Source organism: Euphorbia lathyris, chromosome 8 (genome assembly GCF_963576675.1).
Source record: "Euphorbia lathyris chromosome 8, ddEupLath1.1, whole genome shotgun sequence".
NCBI classification, from domain to species: domain Eukaryota; kingdom Viridiplantae; phylum Streptophyta; class Magnoliopsida; order Malpighiales; family Euphorbiaceae; genus Euphorbia; species Euphorbia lathyris.
Window position 1 is genome coordinate 6986566 of NC_088917.1, and position 19054 is coordinate 7005619.

Consider the following 19054-nt stretch of genomic DNA (forward strand, 5'->3'; position numbering starts at 1 on the left):
GTTGACAATAGAATTTAAAATTCTCAAATGATCCAAAACAAATAATAAAAAGAGTATAATAAAGTCACAATGTAACCTATTCTTCAAACTAGACATTCTCATTTTCATTTGAAATGCCACCACATATTTCCTCAATATCAATGTTGAGATTGAGATTAACTTCTACCAATTTGTTTATGATCAATGTCAAGCCCTTCCTCACTTTTTGATGCACTTCTTGTTTCATTTTCTCCTCCATTGCTCCCTCAATTTGAATCACTTTCTCCTCCGTTGGTGCTTCAATTTGAATCACTTTCTCCTCCATTTCTCCTTGCATTTGTTTCCTAACAATTTACCACATTCTGATAAGTAGCATGCAACATTGCATCAAGATCATCTCCAAAACCCATACTTGTTTCACAATCCATCCCATCAATATTGTTTTTTAAATTTGGACATAAAACACCATAAATCCATTCGACATACATTGGAGAATGACCATTGCAAATGAGATGATCGTAGATAACATTTTGACAATGCCATTGACGATTATGACATTTTTTACAAGGGCACCGCACTTCGTTCCCTAGGGCAAAATTGGCAAATGAATTTCCTAGAAAAGCATTCACCCCATTGAGATATTCATCACTGTACTTTGGCAGTTTTAACCACATCTTATCTTGATCATTCATGACTGCATCATTGATCCAATAATACAAGCAAAAATCATAAATTAAAGAGGGGTGAAATTCTAACATAGAAATGAAAGATTCTTCTTCGTTAGTGTGACAAAATGAAAAACAGATCCACATGAATTCTAATAGAAAATAATCTCATTACTGTAAGCATGAAAAATGTGATAGTTAACTCTTGATGTATAATAGAAAGTACTTTCTCATTATAATAGAAAGTACTCTTAGAAACCAAAACCTTATGTTTCGGGTCAGGCTTCTCTAATCTAAAAAAAAATGGAAACTTGCTTACTTTTATAGATTATCTCCTTAAAGCATATTTCTTGATAAAACATGGAGTTGGAGTACATTATAAAGGATAGAATTAGAATAATGATAGTGGTAAGCTCAAAAATATCTGATTTTGCAACTTTAACAAACAAGTAAAGTACATTATAACAGTGCAGGATTTCAATGGAATATTGTGTGGTGTTCATACTTAAACTAATAAAGAATGGGATAAGGTACCAAAATAGGTTTAAGGTTTTTGGGGAAGTACCAATTTAGGCTCAACGTTCAAAATAGCACCAATATAGGCTTAACGTTTACAACATAATATCAATTTAGGCTTAACGTTTACAATATAGCATCAATTTAGGCCTCACGTGCAAAATAGCACCAATATATGCTTAACGTTTACAAAATAATACGAATTTAAGCTTAACGTTTTACAAAATATATACAATTTAAGCTAAACGTAATAATTAAATTAATCATATTATATTCTTTCCCTATTAACTTTATATGTTATCTTTTTATTTAGTTTTATATTCTTATTTATTATAATACAATTATTTAATTGTGACGTTTAGCTTAAATTGTATATATTTTGTAAAACGTTAAGCTTAAATTCGTATTATTTTGTAAACGTTAAGCCTATATTGGTGCTATTTTGTACGTGAGGTTAAGCCTAAATTGATATTATGTTGTAAACGTTAAGCCTATATTGGTGCTATTTTGAACGTTGAGCCTAAATTGGTACTTCCCCAAAAACCTTAGGCCTATTTTGGTACCTTATCCCATAAAGAATTAAACACCTTTTTCATCCTAATTGGGAGCCAAATGACATCGCAAATCGCGGTATACTCCATGATTGTGAATAAAGGTGGGGAACAAGTGGTTTCAGACTTGTAGAGTTGCTGCTCTTAATTCAACAGATTAAACTATTAATAAACTGGAATTCTGATATTTCATATGCATCAAAATTTAAAAGATGAAGGGGGCTTTTTTCATTAAGGCTAAAATTAGCTTACCTTAATGGTAAAATTATATAATTTAAGGCACATGAAAATAATATGCAGTTTATTAAAAATATGAAATTCCTAACAAACAAGAACAAAAACGACAAGGGAATAAAGTTAATGAAGCTATATAGACACGAATGGTTCAGACCTTGTAAGCTGCTACTCGAGCTTTCCGGGATCCTCATTTCGCTGTTCGGTTGCCTAAACCAAATAAACAATTGATTAGTAATGCTATAAAGACAGGAATGGTTAAGACATGTGGCTCAATTGATTAGTTCTAAATTTCAATTTTTTCATAGTTAGTCCCTGCACTTTTTCATTAGGCATTTCACTTCTTCCACCTGCTGCATACTGCAAAGTTTCCACGGATTTGTTTCATCCTCATCAGTCTTAATTGCTGCTTTATCTAGGAATCTGTAATGAATTAAACCGAAACCGTCAGAATCAGGTACTAACATATATAAATAGTAACATGAAATTTTTTACCTGAACTGATCTGTGTAAGGAAGTTTGGCATTGATAGAGTTAAGAGGAATGTGATTGAAAAGGGTGAGCAGGGGTTGATCCACGGGTTTCAACCGCCTTTTTTTGATAGCAACAGCTATAACCTGTGCTACACTAGTCATTGGACTGCCAGTGGCTTTCACTTTGACATATATTTTGGAACCCATGAAGAAAACTAAGCAAGCAATGAACATTAAGATTGCTGGAATTGCTAAACCAATAGCCCAGCTAACATTGGATTGAACATAGATAATAAGTGTCAAAGATATCATCTGAGCAAATGTGAAAGTGAAGAAGTACCAATTGAAAAAGTTGTTTATACCCCTCTTTCCAGATTCTGTTGTTGGGTTAAATTGGTCAGTACCAAATGCTAGATTACATGGGCGAACTCCACCAGCTCCTATTATCATTAGCCCAAATGCTGCCATTAGAAATGCAAGTTGACCTGGTGTTGGCCCTTGGCAAATTGGGCTGTCTTTTGCACAATGGGGAGGGTGCAGCTTAGAGATTGCTGCTGTTAAGTCAATTGCAAGCAATCCCTTCACAAAAATTACACCATCAAGTTAGATGACAGCAATATCTAGTATGATATGGATAAAGTCCGAATTTGTACCTAACCTTTTTAGAAAGCACAGATATGCCAATAAGGTAATGATAAATTTTTATCTTTAATGTTTTCAAGATAGAGCAATTTTGAGTCCATACACTAGCAGAATCAGCTTTTGATCGTTTGAACATAAACTCAATCCAGGTGAACTTTATTTTCTTTTTTCCTTACTCAGATCAAAACCAAGCTGTTTGGCCTGGGTTGGATAAAAAAGAAAAGAAAAAAAATGCACAACTCTTTATCTATTGGGATGAGTAGGGGCAGAACCATCCCTTGTAAGGGATGTTTCAGAAGGCTGGGGTACGTCGACGCACATGTCCCTGCCTCTTCCTTTGAGCCCAAGTAAGAATCTCATTTTACGAGTTCTGTTATCTGGATCTGAAATTCAACTAGGAGTCCAAATAGCTCCTGAAGTTGACGGATAGGATTGATTTAGGCCAAATCCAAGTTAATTAGATATTAAGTCAGGTCCAAAGTGGGTAATATTTGATAAATAGTCCAAATTTGACAAAACTTTAGGTATTAAAACTGATTATATTTGAGTTAATTTCTCAAATATTGACAATTTCAGGATTGCATTCATACCTAAACTTAGATGTGATCAAAACTGACCATGTCAGCCAATTTTAAGAACCATTTTAACAAAATTACTCAATGTTTGCTTGTATGAATCTAGAATGAAACTTTAGCATTTCTTAAGTAAAGTATATCGGTTCTTCTCTAAAAACATTAGCCACAAATTGAAACCTTATCCTTACAAGAGCATTGACGTTGTTCAATGAATATTTTGCATAAAAAATCACTTCAAGCAAGCAGTTGTCTCTACGAATTATTACTAACGATTGAGTAGATTATATCAAAAGTTAGACCAGTTACACAGCTCTTAAAATTGAAGTAACAACATAACTATTAACCAAAAATCAATTCAATGTGAATATTTCATAGTTGTCATGTTCTCTTACATTAGAAATCTACACACCAAATTTTTCTAAAAAGTCTTATCAAGCACAAAATCAAAATCAAACTCAAAGCTGATATAGGATTAGAAACAGAAAGAAAAAGAGTACCTTTCAACCTCAAAAAGTCACAAAAAGACTAAAACAAAGGTAGAAGAAAAATTACAAAGGAATCAAACAATAATTGTATAAAATGGAATAAACTAACCTTCAGATTAAATTAGGTACAGAAGTAGAACAAAAGGTCCACAACTATGGATAATCAGACAAGAAGATAGCTGAGACAGCCATAACAAGAAAAAAAGGAAAAACCAAAAGAATTAGTCGATATGATGTTAAAGGCTTCTTCTCAACATATGCCTTTCTCCTACATCATCCTTCCTCGTGTTCTTTCTTTCTACCATCATTGGAAGAAAATTTATGGTATTCTCTTCTCCTCTGTTTCAATTATTAATTTCACTTTTAAAAGGCTTGTTTTGTGAGTTCAGGTACTTCTTTTTACTACTTTTCACCCTTTTTTCTGTTGTTGTTGGATGCTTGATGTTCAACTTCTCACTTTGGACTCTTCCTCTTTCATTTCTACTCTACTCTTTCCTTAAACCCAGATTATCATTTTCTTTTTTAAATAAAAAAAAAACAGAATTACGTGTCATTGCACTTGATTGAATAAGAGCTCAAGTTGAGGGACTTAGTATTCTGATAATGAAATTGGCATGTAGGAGCTCCTACTCCATACATGCTATTTGAGGACCTTCCTAATCTTCCTATTCCTATTCGGTGCAACAGGTGCACCCTTTCTTGTTTGGTTCGACTGGCCGTCTCTGACCCAGATCTTATTAGAGAATTTTTTACTACTAACTCTCATTTCTATGAGAAGATTAAAGGTCCTAAATGGCTTCTCCATAGGAAAATCATCACTCCTACATTTCATATGGAAAATCTCAAAGTAACTACTTCTTAATCATTTTTCTTCATGGCGGTCAGTTTCTTCTTCTTGTTGGAATTCGTAGGTTAAGTTTCTTTGTGTGAAAATGCTTCAATACTACATTCACTGTATAATTTTCAAGGTGAAAAATTAAAAAAATCTCATGCTTAAGTGATTAAAACAGGCAGGTTTCAACCGATAAAAAATAGAAAAAGTTTCCAAAATCACAGGGAAAACAAAACAATACCCACACCAAGCTTTATATCACAGATAAATATATAAGAATCAAGCCTTCCCAAGTATTAACCATTACAAACACCAAGCGATTAAAACAGGCATGTTGAAAACTTCATGCTTTTTGACGAGCAGGGAAATAACCATCACAAAAGGAAGAGATCGATGCTTACCTCGACGGAAGAATTGAAGGGCATGAGTAACGGAAGATCTCTACAGAAGGACGGAGTGGCTGGCCGGAAAGAGCTCCGTACAAGAGAGAGAAGAGAGAACCTTTGAGAAAGCAAAAATTTAAGGATTGTATTTTTTAGGTTTTGATTTGGGGAAATCAAAATTTCAAGTCTAGGTTTTTAGGGGGGAATAAAATATTTGTTCCCTCCACAATTTCACAGGTACAAAGTGTTCCCCCTTAAAATATTCTTATTTGGATAAAATACACCCATGACTACTGAACTTACCAATTTTCACAATATCACCACTGAACTTCAAAATATAACATAAAAATTATCGAACTTTACACTTTGTTACATCTGTGGCCACTAAACTTGAATCAACGTCTCAAAATGACCTTTGACGACCTAAAAATCAAAGATTATAAGAATTAATGATATTCTAAACAACTTTAATTCTTGAAACTTTTCATTTTGAGGCCATTAGGTGTTTTTTTGGTTATGAGAGAAACTGGACTTTAGAGAGAGAAAGCTCCAAAAATGGTGATTTTGGAAATTAAAAAATGTGGTTTTACGGTAAATGTCGTTCTGAACAACTTTAATTTTTAAATATTTTCATTTTGAGGTTGTTAAGAGCCATGTTGAAAAATTAGTTAAAGTTTAGTGGCCACGGGTGTAATAATATGTAAAATTCAGTGGCTTTTATGTTACATTTTGAACTTTAGTGGTGCTACTGTGAAAATTGATAAAGTTCAGTAGCCAATGGTGTAATTTACCTATTTTTATTTTCTATAAATTAAAATAATCTAGAGATGCAAAAAAGTGTCATTTTACATCTATTAGAATGAAGAAAATGATTTACATAAAAAGTGTTTCAATTTTGACACATCTCTTGCAACACTTCGTAATTAATGTTCCAAAATATCATAGTTATGTGAATATGACATGCCATTTGCAACATTTTATAAATTGTGTTGCAAAAGATCCAAAAAATTCACAAAAAGTGCAACAGATTTCAGGCAACACATGTATGTTAAATTGCAACAGACCATCTATGGTGTAGTGTATTAATTACCTTCTTTTATCTTCTTAACCTTTTGAATTATTATTTTTCCAAAATTAATTTTTTAACTTTCAGAACCCGCTTTGAAGATATAAAAAATCAAATATGTCACTTTTAATTTTTTAGTCACCACACCAAAACGAAATTGTTTTATCATGTTGGAGGCTAAAAAAATTTACCCAGCCCTAACCGGCTAGACTTTGAAAAATGACCACATGTTGTAGAGCTAAAATTAGCCCTCCAGTATCAAATAGTGGTTCTCCCACTGTTAACATGTTCAACATCTTCTTCCATGTGGTCTTGATTACTATCAATTTCTTGTTTTGTATTCCAAAACAAAGAAAAAACAAATAGTTAGAACTCATGGATAAATTATATATATCTATGGCCTCTAAAATAAACCTTATTAACTTTATACTCATTAAACTTTGTTTCTTAACATAAAAATTCTAGAATTTTACGTTACTGTAAAACTGTAACATTAAAGTCAAAATCAATAAAAAAAAATTTAAAAAAATTAACAAATTGATAGTATGGACAAGTTTGATTACATTTTAAACTTTTTCCTTTTAACTTGACTACATCATTGACTCTGTTTTTTTCCTACCTAACTATAAATTGTAGTACCTAAATTAGCATAATATATGCAAATAGAGACAAGAAAAAAATATAAGTGTAGAAATAAAATTATAGGAGGGTAAAACTAGTATTCAACCTTTTTTCTAAATAAGAGCAGGGAGAAAGCATATTAATGGAAAGCGTACAACCCAACTAGGTTGGCACTTCCACCACACAGAACAAAAACTAGGCCCAAATATTATTAAAAACCGAAAAAGAGATACAAATGAGGAAAATTATTTGATTTATAATGATATGGATAAAAAAGAATCAATAACGTAGTCTAATTTGTTCATTTTGAATTGTTTTTTTTTGTCAATTTTGATATTTTCAATTAGTAACCCCATTTCTATTTCCCTCCACCAGGAAGAGAATAGCTTGAGAATTAATAAAATCTCAATTTCGATGTCAAGAAACAAAGTTAAAAGTGTTGGGATTTTTTGAGAAAAATATAGAAGAAATTAACAAAATCTCACAAATGGCCCTTTTGTAGGCTTATAATGCATTAAAAATGGAGATTTTAAAGGAAACAATAAAATCTCACTAACAAACTAAAGACATGGTAAACTAAACTTAGTCAAAAACAAACTTTGAATTAGATAATCAAAATCTCAATATTCTCTCTTGATTCAAAGTTTTTTTTTGGTACTTGCCATCACCATCTTGTAATCGGAGGACTTCTCTCCGTGACTTCTCATGCACTTCTCACCGCCTTCAATTATTGGAGCACTTCTCCCCACAAATGGCTTCTTGATACACTTCTCACCGACTTTCAATTATTCATTGGAAAACTTCTCTTCAACAATAAAAATACTAATTCTTCATCGACAATACTTGTCAAATTGACATGTTCTTCTTTAACTTTATTTTTTTGCATTTGAAACGTTGAAGCTTCTCCTTGTGCCAACATTCTTTTTCTTCTGATCATGCTTCTCACAATTACCATACTAAGTAATTTTCAATTTTCAATAAAATTCCCTCAACCACTTCATGGTTGAGTTTTGCTTCAAATACTCACAGATCCCTTAAAGATCACTGAGGGTCTGATACTAATTGTTTGGATTTTTTGAGAAAAATACAGAATTAATAAGAAAATAGTTCTAACAATTTTATTCAATTTATCTGTTGTGCGGAATTAATGAAAGATAAATAAATAAGCAATCGAAAAACACATATTTACGTGGTTCACCAACGTTGTGTTGGCTAGTCCACGGGCAGAAGGAGAATAATATTATTAGGAGGCGAAAATCAGATTACAATGAATAGGTTACATAATGGGGTATATATAATACCCAATCTAACCTAATCCCACTAGGAACCCATGATCCTAATCCCACTAGGAACCCAAAACCCAATTTCAAGGCATTACGACATTATCAATGTTCTGTTGAAAGATACAGATTTATGGCTCTTTTATAGGCTTATAATGGAACAAAAATTGAGATTTTAAAGGACACAATAAAATCTCACTATTTATCTCACTAACAAACTAAAGATCTGGTAAAACTAACCTTGGTCAAAAACAAACTTTGAATTAGAGAATCAAAATCTCAACAAAAAGGTCATAGTATTAAAAAAGCTATAATTCAAAAATAAACTTAAATTTGGAAATTTACCATAATAATTATCAAATGTGTTTTCCCATCTTCATGCACAAGTTCTAACATGAAAACATCTCCCTCTTTTATCTCATTTTCTTCGACAAATTCAATCCATCCATCTTTATTAAAAGCTTCACCATTTTTATCCATCTTTGTTTTCACTGTCCATGGATTTCCCATTTCATTCTTAATGGTTATTTTTGGACATTTGCTAGTATCAAGACCATTATCTTATGGAACATAGGCTCTTTGACATGAAGATTAATTGAAATTGTAGATGTTATGAAATGGAGGAGAATAAATATAATGTGCCTACCAGAAACTAACGGGGTTGGAGCCAATGCTAGAGATAGCTCCTTAGGGTTGTAAGCTTTGGTACTCAGGAAAGGATAAGGGTAGAAATTGTTAGAAATATGGGATCACAAACATAAAATAGGGACGTGATTAATCACTGTTCTTAAGGAAATATTAGCCCCCACTATCAATTGCTATTGGGTTTCTGACTAAGTTTCCTCTAGGATTTCCCTAACATAAAATTAATGATAGCAATTTCACTAATTTCCCTATGAACGTATTTGAATAATTAAAAACAGTCAGTCAAAAGGTATGAAGGATTGAGGTTATTTATAGCCAAAAAGCTGGTTGTCAAAACAGTTATAAAATTGTTTTATCTTTATCCAAAATACAGATGTCTCCAGACAATACAGATGTCTCTAGACATACTAGACAATACAGATGTCTCTTAGACAATATAAAATACAAATTTCCTTCTTATTCTTTGCATGTGGAATTTCCACAATACCAATATTAAAGACTAATATCTAACAATCCCCCACTTAGGCTTTATGTATTGGTGTTTAAACAAATCTCATTAGAGTTATGCATAAATGTCGGTATCTTGCGATTTGGACCTCCACTTAGTGTAACACTTCAAGGAAAAACAAAATTAATGGCGGCTTGCCGCTTTTGAGCCATAATCCCTTTTGTTATACCGGAAGTATCACACACATAACTTCTATATAAATGTACGTTCATAGAAATGGTAGCACTATTATGGCCATGCGCTCATCCTAGACTTAATGGACAATTATAAAAGTAGACCACACTTTCATTAGGAGCGGCACCACTCCTTATGTCCATATAGGTGAAGTTCAAATACAACACATAAAGCTTTATTAAGAGTCTAAGACTCACCCTAATAATCATATACTATCTAATTTATTATTATACTTAGTATATCAATCAGTTATCAACAACTTGTTTTTACCACATTGAACCTTTACATAGTGATAATACTATACATAGGTTGAGTTTCTGTTGTTGCTGATGTAATCATATAGGTCTTAAACCAATCTCTTTGGACATTTTATATACTATGTCCCTTGGAAGTCCTTTTGTGAAAGGATCTGCCAAATTATTACAAGACTTAACATATACGACAGTAATAATCCCATCTGATATTAATTGTCATACATACGAATGTCTTAAGCTAATATGTCTATACTTTCCATTATATATCTTATTATAAGCTTTAGACAAAGTAGCTTCACTATCGCAGTTCAAAGAAATGGCTGACATCGGTTGTGGCCACAACTTAATATCTAATAGCATATTCCTCAACCATTCAGCTTTTTTTCCTGCTGCTGCTAAGGCCAAAAATTCAACCTCCATTGTGGAATGAGTAATACAAGTTTGTTTCTTTGAAGCCCAAGAAACAGCTCCTCCACCAAGCATAAAAATCCAACCACTTGTGGACTTACTATCACTGATAGTATTTATCCAATTAGCATCTGAATAACCCTCAAGAACTGCTGGAAATTTATTATAATATAATCCAAGGTTTTTGGTTCTTTTTAAGTAACCTAAAACCCTACCAATTGCTTTCCAATGTTCACGACTCAGATTACTTGTAAATCTAGAAAGTTTACAAACAACAAATGCAATATCTGGTCTAGTACTATGTGATGCATACATCATACTTCCTATTGCACTAGCATACTCAAGTTGAGCAATACCTCTTCTCTCATTTTTACTAAGTTTACAAGATGAATCATAAGGGGAATTAGCCTCTTTAAACTTTAAGTGCTCAAATTTATTAAGCATTTTTTCAATATAATGAGATTGACTCAACGCAAAACCCCCACTATGTTTTATAGCCTTGATACCTAAGATAGTATCAACTTCATTTATATCTTTCATTTTAAAACATGAACTCAAATAGTTCTTAGTCTCATCAATTCCTTTCATATTGGTTCCAAAGATTAACATGTCATCAACATATAAACATATGATGACACCATAACCTTTTGTAAATTTAGAGTAAATGCACCTATCTGATGAGTTATAAGTAAAACCATGTGACAAAATAACAGAGTCAAATTTTTCATGCCATTGTTTAGGCGCTTGTTTTAATCCATACAAGGATTTAACCAATTTGCAAACTTTATTTTCATTTCCAGGGAGAACAAAACCCTTAGGTTGTTTTATGTACACTTCTTCTTCTAAATCCCCATTTAAAAAAAGCTGTCTTCACATCCATTTGATGTACGTATAGACCAAAAATAGAAGCTAAAGCCATAAGTACTCTAATGGATGTAATTCTAGCCACGGGTGCATAAGTGTCAAAATAATCTACCCCTTCTTTTTGAGTAAAGCCTTGTGCAACCAATCTAGTTTTGAAAGAATTTATAGATCCATCTGTATTATACTTAATCCTAAATACCCATTTGCATCCAATAGTTTTGGACCCCGGAGGCAAGTCCGTAATATACCAAGTATTGTTTGATATCAATGAATCCATTTCATCATTAATTGCCTCTTTCCAAAAAGCTGAATTTCTAGAAGCCATTGCTTCTTGAAAAGTTTTGGGATCATCTTCTACAGTAAGTATAATTGGTATTTTATTAGTAACCCCATTTCTATTTCCCTCCACCAGGAAGAGAATAGCTTGAGAATTAATAAAATCTGGACCTAAATTCTTCTCTTTTCTAGTTCTTTCACTTCTTCTAGGTTCATTAGAAGAATCATGCACAACTCTTTTCCCATTTGAGTTTGAAGCAATTTGTGGTGCTATTGAGGTTTCTATTCCTGTGGAATCGCCACGAAATTTATTTTCAAAGAATTCAGCATCTCGTGATTCCACTATAACATTAAAATCCAAATCCAAAAACCTATATGCTTTTGAATTTTCAGCATAGCCCACAAAAAAACTTTTCAAAGCCCTTGGTCCTAACTTAGTTTTCTTAGGATCTGGGACCTTGTAATATGCAAGACAACCCCACACCTTAAAGTAACTTATATTAGGTTTCCTTCCCTTCCAAATTTCATAAGGTGAAACTTTAAATTTCTTAGAAGGTACTCTGTTGTGTATATGACACGCGGTTAGTAGAGCTTCTCCCCACAAATTAAGTGGCAAATTTGCATTAACAAGCATTACATTTAGCATATCCCCTAAAACATCATTTTTCGGCCACTCCATTTTGTTGAGGCCTATAAGGAGCACTAACCTGATGTATAATTCCGCTAGATTCACAAAAAGAAGAAAATTCCGTAGGAAAATACTCCCCACCTCTATCACTGCGTAAAATTTTAATTTTCTTATTCTTTTGTGTCTCTACCATGGCCTTATAACATTTAAACATTTCAAATGCTTGGTTTTTTGTTTTCAACAAATAAACATAGGTAAAACGAGAACTATCATCAATGAAAGTTATGAAATACCTATTACCTCCTCTAGTTAAATTTCCATTAAATTCACAAATATCAGAATGAATAAGTTCTAATATTTCTGTACTTCTTTCAATTTTAGGAAATGGTTTCCTTTTCATTTTTTCTTGAACACATACCTCACATTTATCTTCATGATCATTACCATAAGATATCATTCCATTTTTAGACATATATTTCATGGTTCTATAATTGGTGTGTGCTAAACGATTATGCCACAAATGAAAAAAAGTACATTCAATTGTATGCACAAGAAAATAAGCAGAATTCTCAACTTTATTAATAGACAATTTGAACATTCCATCACAGACAAAACCTTTCCCAACAAATGCTCCAGCCTTAGATAAAATTATTTTATCAGATTCTATTACAGCCTTTAACCCCTTCTTACATAACATAAAACCAAAAACTAAATTCTTCCTAATTTGAGGAACATGAAGAACATTTGTGAGAATAACTTTCTTTCCAGAAGTAAACTGAATTTCAACAGTCCCGGTTCCTTGAACCTTGGAAGAGTGATGATCACCCAACAAAACTTCATGGTCTGGAGAAGAATCAATATAAGTCTTGGAGAGTCCTTTGTTGTTGCAAACATGAGTAGTTGCACCAGAATCATACCACCAATCATTGCTTATGGTAAGAGATGCCATATGCAATTCTTGGATCATACCAATTTGCAACTCAGAAACCATGGCAATAATTTCATTATTGTCAACATGTTCAACAACATTTGCTTTGTCCTCACTCTCCTTATTCTGATTTTTGTTATCCTTCTTCTTGGGGTTCTTACAAAATCTTTTGATGTGTCCTTTTTCACCACAATTATAACAAACAACATCAGACAAATTCTTCTTAAACTTTTTGTTGTTGTTGGGATTATTCTGATAATTTCCTTTCCTCTTTTTGCCCCCCTTCTGATTATTACTGACATAATTAACTTTAGAACTAGAAGCAACATCATGTTTCTTATCACGAATTCGAGTTTCCTCTTCAATTCGTAAATGCTTCTGAATTTGTTCCAAATAAAAATCCTCAGAAGTGTGCAACAGTTTCTTTCTATAGTTATTCCAACTTGGAGGTAATTTGGCTATGATTGCCCCCACAAGTAATTTCTCTGGAATGTCTATAGTAAGATCCTTAAATTTAGAGGCCAAGATAAGAAATTCATGGACTTGGTCAAGTACAGATGCAGAATCATTCATAGTAAATTCAAAAAATTTCATAGTGATAAACTTATATGCCCCTTGCTTTTCTGAATTATACTTTGTCTCCAGAGATATCCATATATCCTTTGCCTTTTGTACAGGAATGTACAAATCATAAAGACGATCAGAGAGATGGTTCAGAATATATCCTCTACGTAGCGCCTCGTCTTCTTATCGCTTCTTACGTTCAGCCACAATTCCATCAGTATCTTTGTCACTCGGTTCTAGAATAGATTGCAAATCAATGTCCAGAATGTAAAAAAATTTCAGAATGATCAGAAAAAATTTCATAGTCTTCTTCCAACGAGTGAAATTCGTCCCAACAAACCGATCAAGTTTACCAGCATCACCAACATTCTTCAGCGCGTTCTCCATAATATTTCCTTAAGATTGTTAGAAATATGAGATCACAAACATAAAATAGGGACGTGATTAATCACTGTCCTTAAGGAAATATTAGCCCCCACTATCAATTGCTATTGGGTTTCTGACTAAGTTTCCTCTAGGATTTCCCTAACATAAAATTAATGATAGAAATTTCACTAATTTCCCTATAAACGTATTTGAATAATTAAAAATAGTAAGTCAAAAGGTATGAAGGATTGAGGTTATTTATAGCCAAAAAGCTGGTTGTCAAAACAGTTATAAAACTGTTTTATCGTTATCCAAAATACAGATGTCTCTAGACAATACAGATGTCTCTAGACATATAGATGTCTCTAGACAATACAGATGTCTCTTAGACAATATAAAATACAGATTTTCTTCTTATTCTTTCCATGTGGAATTTCCACAATACCAATATTAAAGACTAATATCTAACAATCCCCCACTTAGGCTTTATGTATTGGTGTTTAAACAAATCTCATTAGAGTTATGCATAAATGTCGGTATCTTGCGATTTGGACCTCCATTTAGTGTAACAAAAATGGAGTAGGTATCCTCATTGCTCGAGAGTATATTGATGATGTAGTAGTGGTGTCTAGAAAGAGCGATTGAATTATGAGTATTAAGCTTGTGAAAGGGGATGAGGTTGTGAATACATTAAGTACATATGCACCATAAATAAGATTGGATGCCTCTATAAGACAACCTTTTTGGAAGGACTTGGAGGAATTGGTGCAACAGGTTCGTAAGGATGAGAAGATGGTACTAGGCGGTGACCTCAATGGACATATGTGGTGCAGGGGAGATGGGTTTGATAGTGTCCATAGAGGTTTTGGTTTTAGAGATAGGAATGAAGCATGAAATGATACTCTGGAATTTGCATTAGCTTGTGACTTAGTATCATGAACATTTGGTTTATGAAATGAACCTCCAACTTAATAACTTATCGGAGTGGCAGTAAGGATAAAACCACAGAATGAGTTTTTTATATTCAGTTTAATGAAATCTCGGTTCAATAAGGAGATCATATGGTCGTCAGCCCCCTGTTCAAAAGCTTCCAACATACGACAGAACAGGTCGGATGAAAATTATTACCCCATACGAACCTATGCCAATCCATTTCCACTTTGTTCGGACACATAACCGAGTAAATTTGCTTAACCGTGAATCTCCCGGATTCAGATCATCCCAGATGCAGGTGTCGATGTCAGTGCCTGATCTCGTGGTTGCCATTATCAAGTCTCGAACCTCCATCGGAAGTACTGGTAAATCCGTCCAGGTATCCACCTCCAGAAAGTTCTCCACACAGCAGAACTGTGTTTGTTGCCTCAAAACATCCATATCAACACGTTCTGCAACTGAGGGTTTAATCCATAGGTTCGTCCAGAAATTTAGATTTGAATTCTGCCCAATCCACCATAACCGTTCTGCGTGTAACCTCGCAATGATGCCCTTAGAAGAGGATCAAATGGACGACCTGCTGATATACTGTTTTGGTATGCCGGATAACGTCATGAAGCGTGACCTTAACAAACTGATTGTTTCGGAGTTACCCTCCAATAGCTCCCAACTGAATTCTTCAAAATAATAAAATAACATATGAGATTAATTAAGAAATATATTAGAATACAATGAAAAACCAAAAATTCAATTAAACTACAACCAAAATTCAACATTATATCTACAATGCAAAAGAATTATAATCTATGTTGAAATGGAATTATGCTATAAACTATTACAATAAATATTTTTCTAATGTTCCACATGAAAAGACTTTATCAATTCAACATGTTACATATATACATTTAGCCTTTACATTAAAAAAATTCAATTATATAAAAAAATCATAACAATTAGTTTCAAATTCATCTCGATGATAATCGTTTTTTTTTTATGGAATTTCATGATCACCAAAGTATTCGAATTCAATTATTCATTAGGTTACAATAAACTAATATATCCAATTGAATCAATTTAAGATGATGAGTTCCCATATTTTCATCTCGTAATATCCCATCAAGATATTCAATCAATTTGTTCTTCATTTTTCCATTGTATCCAATATCAGTTACTCTCGTAGATATCACTTCTATGACTTCATTAAAATTTTATAATAATTATATATTCTTGAATTTTGAAAGCAAAAACATGAAACAAACAAAAGAATATAAAACAAAAATGAAGGGACAAAAAAAAATATGAGAGAATTATCTTTGTCTCATTTTTTTTCTAAAATAAGAGAAAGTGTCGAGATATAGGCATATATAAAGAGGATAGTGGAAATTTTTTTTTTGCCTATTAATTACAGTTTTAGTTTTTCTTAATAAAATATTAAATCCATAAATTAATTTTAGTTTAATAGAATTAAATCACAATTATAACGGTTCGGTATAAAAAAAATTTATAATTAATATGTGAAATTAATTCTATTAATTAGAGTTATTATGTTGTAGCCATTTTAGAAATCGATATGATATAGCATACAACAAGAGCCTTTGAAAGCACTTGATCCCTGCATATGTAAATAGCTAGCTGTGTGTTCTGGATGAGAGTTTAGGTCACAGTTAATGGTGGAAGGTTCGAGCTTGGACTAACTTTTCGCGTCTGTTTCGTGTTTTGCTCTAATTGAAATCGTGATTTTGGGTCAAAATTAGGGTTTTCGAGCCCAGCTGAAGAAGATTGAAAACAATACAGTTCAAGTTCCAGAATCGCAAAACCCAAGTTTAGAAGACACAAATTCAACTCTGCAGCCAATTGTAGGCCGGGATGCCAATTCTGATGATTTTTCGAGCCTCAACTGGCAGCAAGATACAGCAGCTGTAGCTAATATTGTGCGTGAACCACCTGCTGAGAATGGGACGCTGAAGCAAGGGTTGGAGAAAAAAGTAAAGATAAATTTGGCTTCGAAGTCCAAGCAGGAGAAGAAAGAGCTCACGAGGAAGCTGGAGAGTGAACTTGATATTGTAAGGAGTCTGGTGAAAAAGATTGAAGCCAAAGATTGTAAGGGTTGACAATGGATTTAGGATGTGGGATCAGTAGGTATTCCTCGTGAGAGTACCACTCCAATTGTTACTCCTACTCCTAGGCAGACGAGGCCTTTGAATCAGCTTAGCATCTCAGTACTGGAGAATAATCAGGGTGCAGGTGAGTTTGTGGAGAAAGAAAAACGAACACCAAAGGCAAATCAATTTTACAGGAGTTCTGAGTTTTTGCTGGCAAAAGATAAGTTTCCACCAGCAAAGAGTAATAAGAAGTCAAAATTGAATGGGAAGAGGCATGTAGGAGGGGATTTGGGGTTCGGGTTTTCAACAGGATCCAAGGTATTTAAGAATTGTAGCACTTTGCTTGACAAATTGATGAAGCATAAGCATGGTTGGGTGTTCAATGCTCCTGTTGATGTAAAAACTCTTGGTTTGCATGATTACTTCACTATTATTAAGCATCCCATGGACTTGGGTACTGTAAAGACGAAACTGAACAAGAATTGGTACAAGTCGCCTGAAGAGTTCGCGGAGGATGTGAGACTTACATTTCATAATGCTATGACTTATAATCCGATGGGGCCAGATGCCTATTTATATGCATCTGATATAGGATTTCATCTAATATCACTATGAGAAATGGGTTGCCCAGGACTTGAACCCGGAACTAGTCGGATAGAGTAGAAATTTTCCTTTTCAAAAAAGAGGTAAAACGGTGTTCATATAATGGCAGAGATGCTATTGCAGATATTTGAGGAGAGGTGGGCTGTTATAAAGTCAGAGTATGATCGTGAGATGAGGTTACCTTCCAGTTATGACCTGGGTATTCCTACACCCGCATCAAGAAAGACTCCTCTGTTGCCTCCCCCTCTTGATATGAGGAGGATTTTCGATAGATCAGAATTTATGGCGTATCCTTTTACTGATCAGCACAACTCCTTCAGGTAGAACCCCTGCTACAAAAAAGCCTAAGGCAAAGGATCCCCACAAGAGGAACATGACGCACGAGGAGAAGCAGAAGCTTAGCACGAACCTCCAGAGTTTACCATCAGAGAAACTTTATAATATTGTCCAGATAATAAAGAAGAGGAATTCGTCACTCTCCCAACATGGCGATGAAATTGAAGTGGATATTGATAGTGTTGACGCAGAGACTCTTTGGGAACTGGATAGATTTGTAACCAACTACAAGAAGAGTTTAAGTAAGAACAAGAGAAAAGCTGAACTTGCAATAGCCAAAGCAGAATGTCCAACAGAAGGCACCAGCCGAAGCCTTTGCTGGGGCACCCCAAGAAACTAGAGCAGCAGATGAAAGGAACACTACCAATTCATCACCTGTTCAAGTAGGGAACCCGGGAGACAATGGAACCAGATCAAGTAGTTCAAGCAGCTCTAGCAGCGACTCTGGATCTTCGTCAAGCGATTCAGGTAGTGACAGCTCCTCAGCCTCTGGATCCTGATGTAGGGACATTAATCAAGTAGTTTATTAGTTCATGTTGGCAGAAAATTTAGAGTAGATGGTGATGGATTTTGGCAAGGAATCTGCTAATGGTGTACAATGGAGAAGTTTGGGGGCAAACGTTATGGAGCCGTCTTAGCGGAGTGGTTTATTTTGTGGGTTCTTGAATCACAGTTAGTTGGTTTATTTAGTCTTAAACATAAAATTTGTATTTAAAGTACAATTGTTTCTTATCATCCATCAGAACATTAACTTAGAGTGTTTAGTAATGACTTAGGCAGATATGTTGATCTTGAACTAGATAGTCTCTAAATATGAATAAGAGACAATCTATTTACTATTTGTTGTGCTTGTTAATCAGTTGAATGTCTAATATTGATAGGGATATGGTTTGGACATAATGTGGATTTCTTCGACAGTAGACATGTGGGAAGAATGCTTTTCGGATGCCTTGTTATTGTGCTTTAAATATACCCTTTTGAGATGTAATACTAGATTTTTTTTCCAATTGTGTGAGATTTATCGTGTACATTTTTCCTATATAGTATCTTGTTTATCCTGTGATGTGTTGGTGATTTTAGCATATTTGTTTGATTTTACTACAAACTTTTAAAACATTACTGGTTAGTATTGTCTCTTAAACATAAGCTGAATAGAATGCAAA

General features: G+C 33.6%; 1 long non-coding RNA gene and 1 pseudogene across 1 annotated transcript; one reads left to right on the top strand and one right to left on the bottom strand.

Moving 5' to 3' along the window:
- Window positions 1-216: 216 nt before the first annotated feature.
- Window positions 217-2806, bottom strand: LOC136202314 (uncharacterized). The gene is made up of 3 exons (XR_010674404.1): window positions 2441-2806; window positions 2103-2368; window positions 217-323 (listed from the first exon to the last, which is right to left on the bottom strand). It is a non-coding gene; the product is annotated as an uncharacterized lncRNA (long non-coding RNA).
- A 12252-nt stretch (window positions 2807-15058) lies between these two features.
- Window positions 15059-18446, top strand: LOC136203827 (transcription factor GTE4-like; annotated as a pseudogene).
- Window positions 18447-19054: the final 608 nt, after the last annotated feature.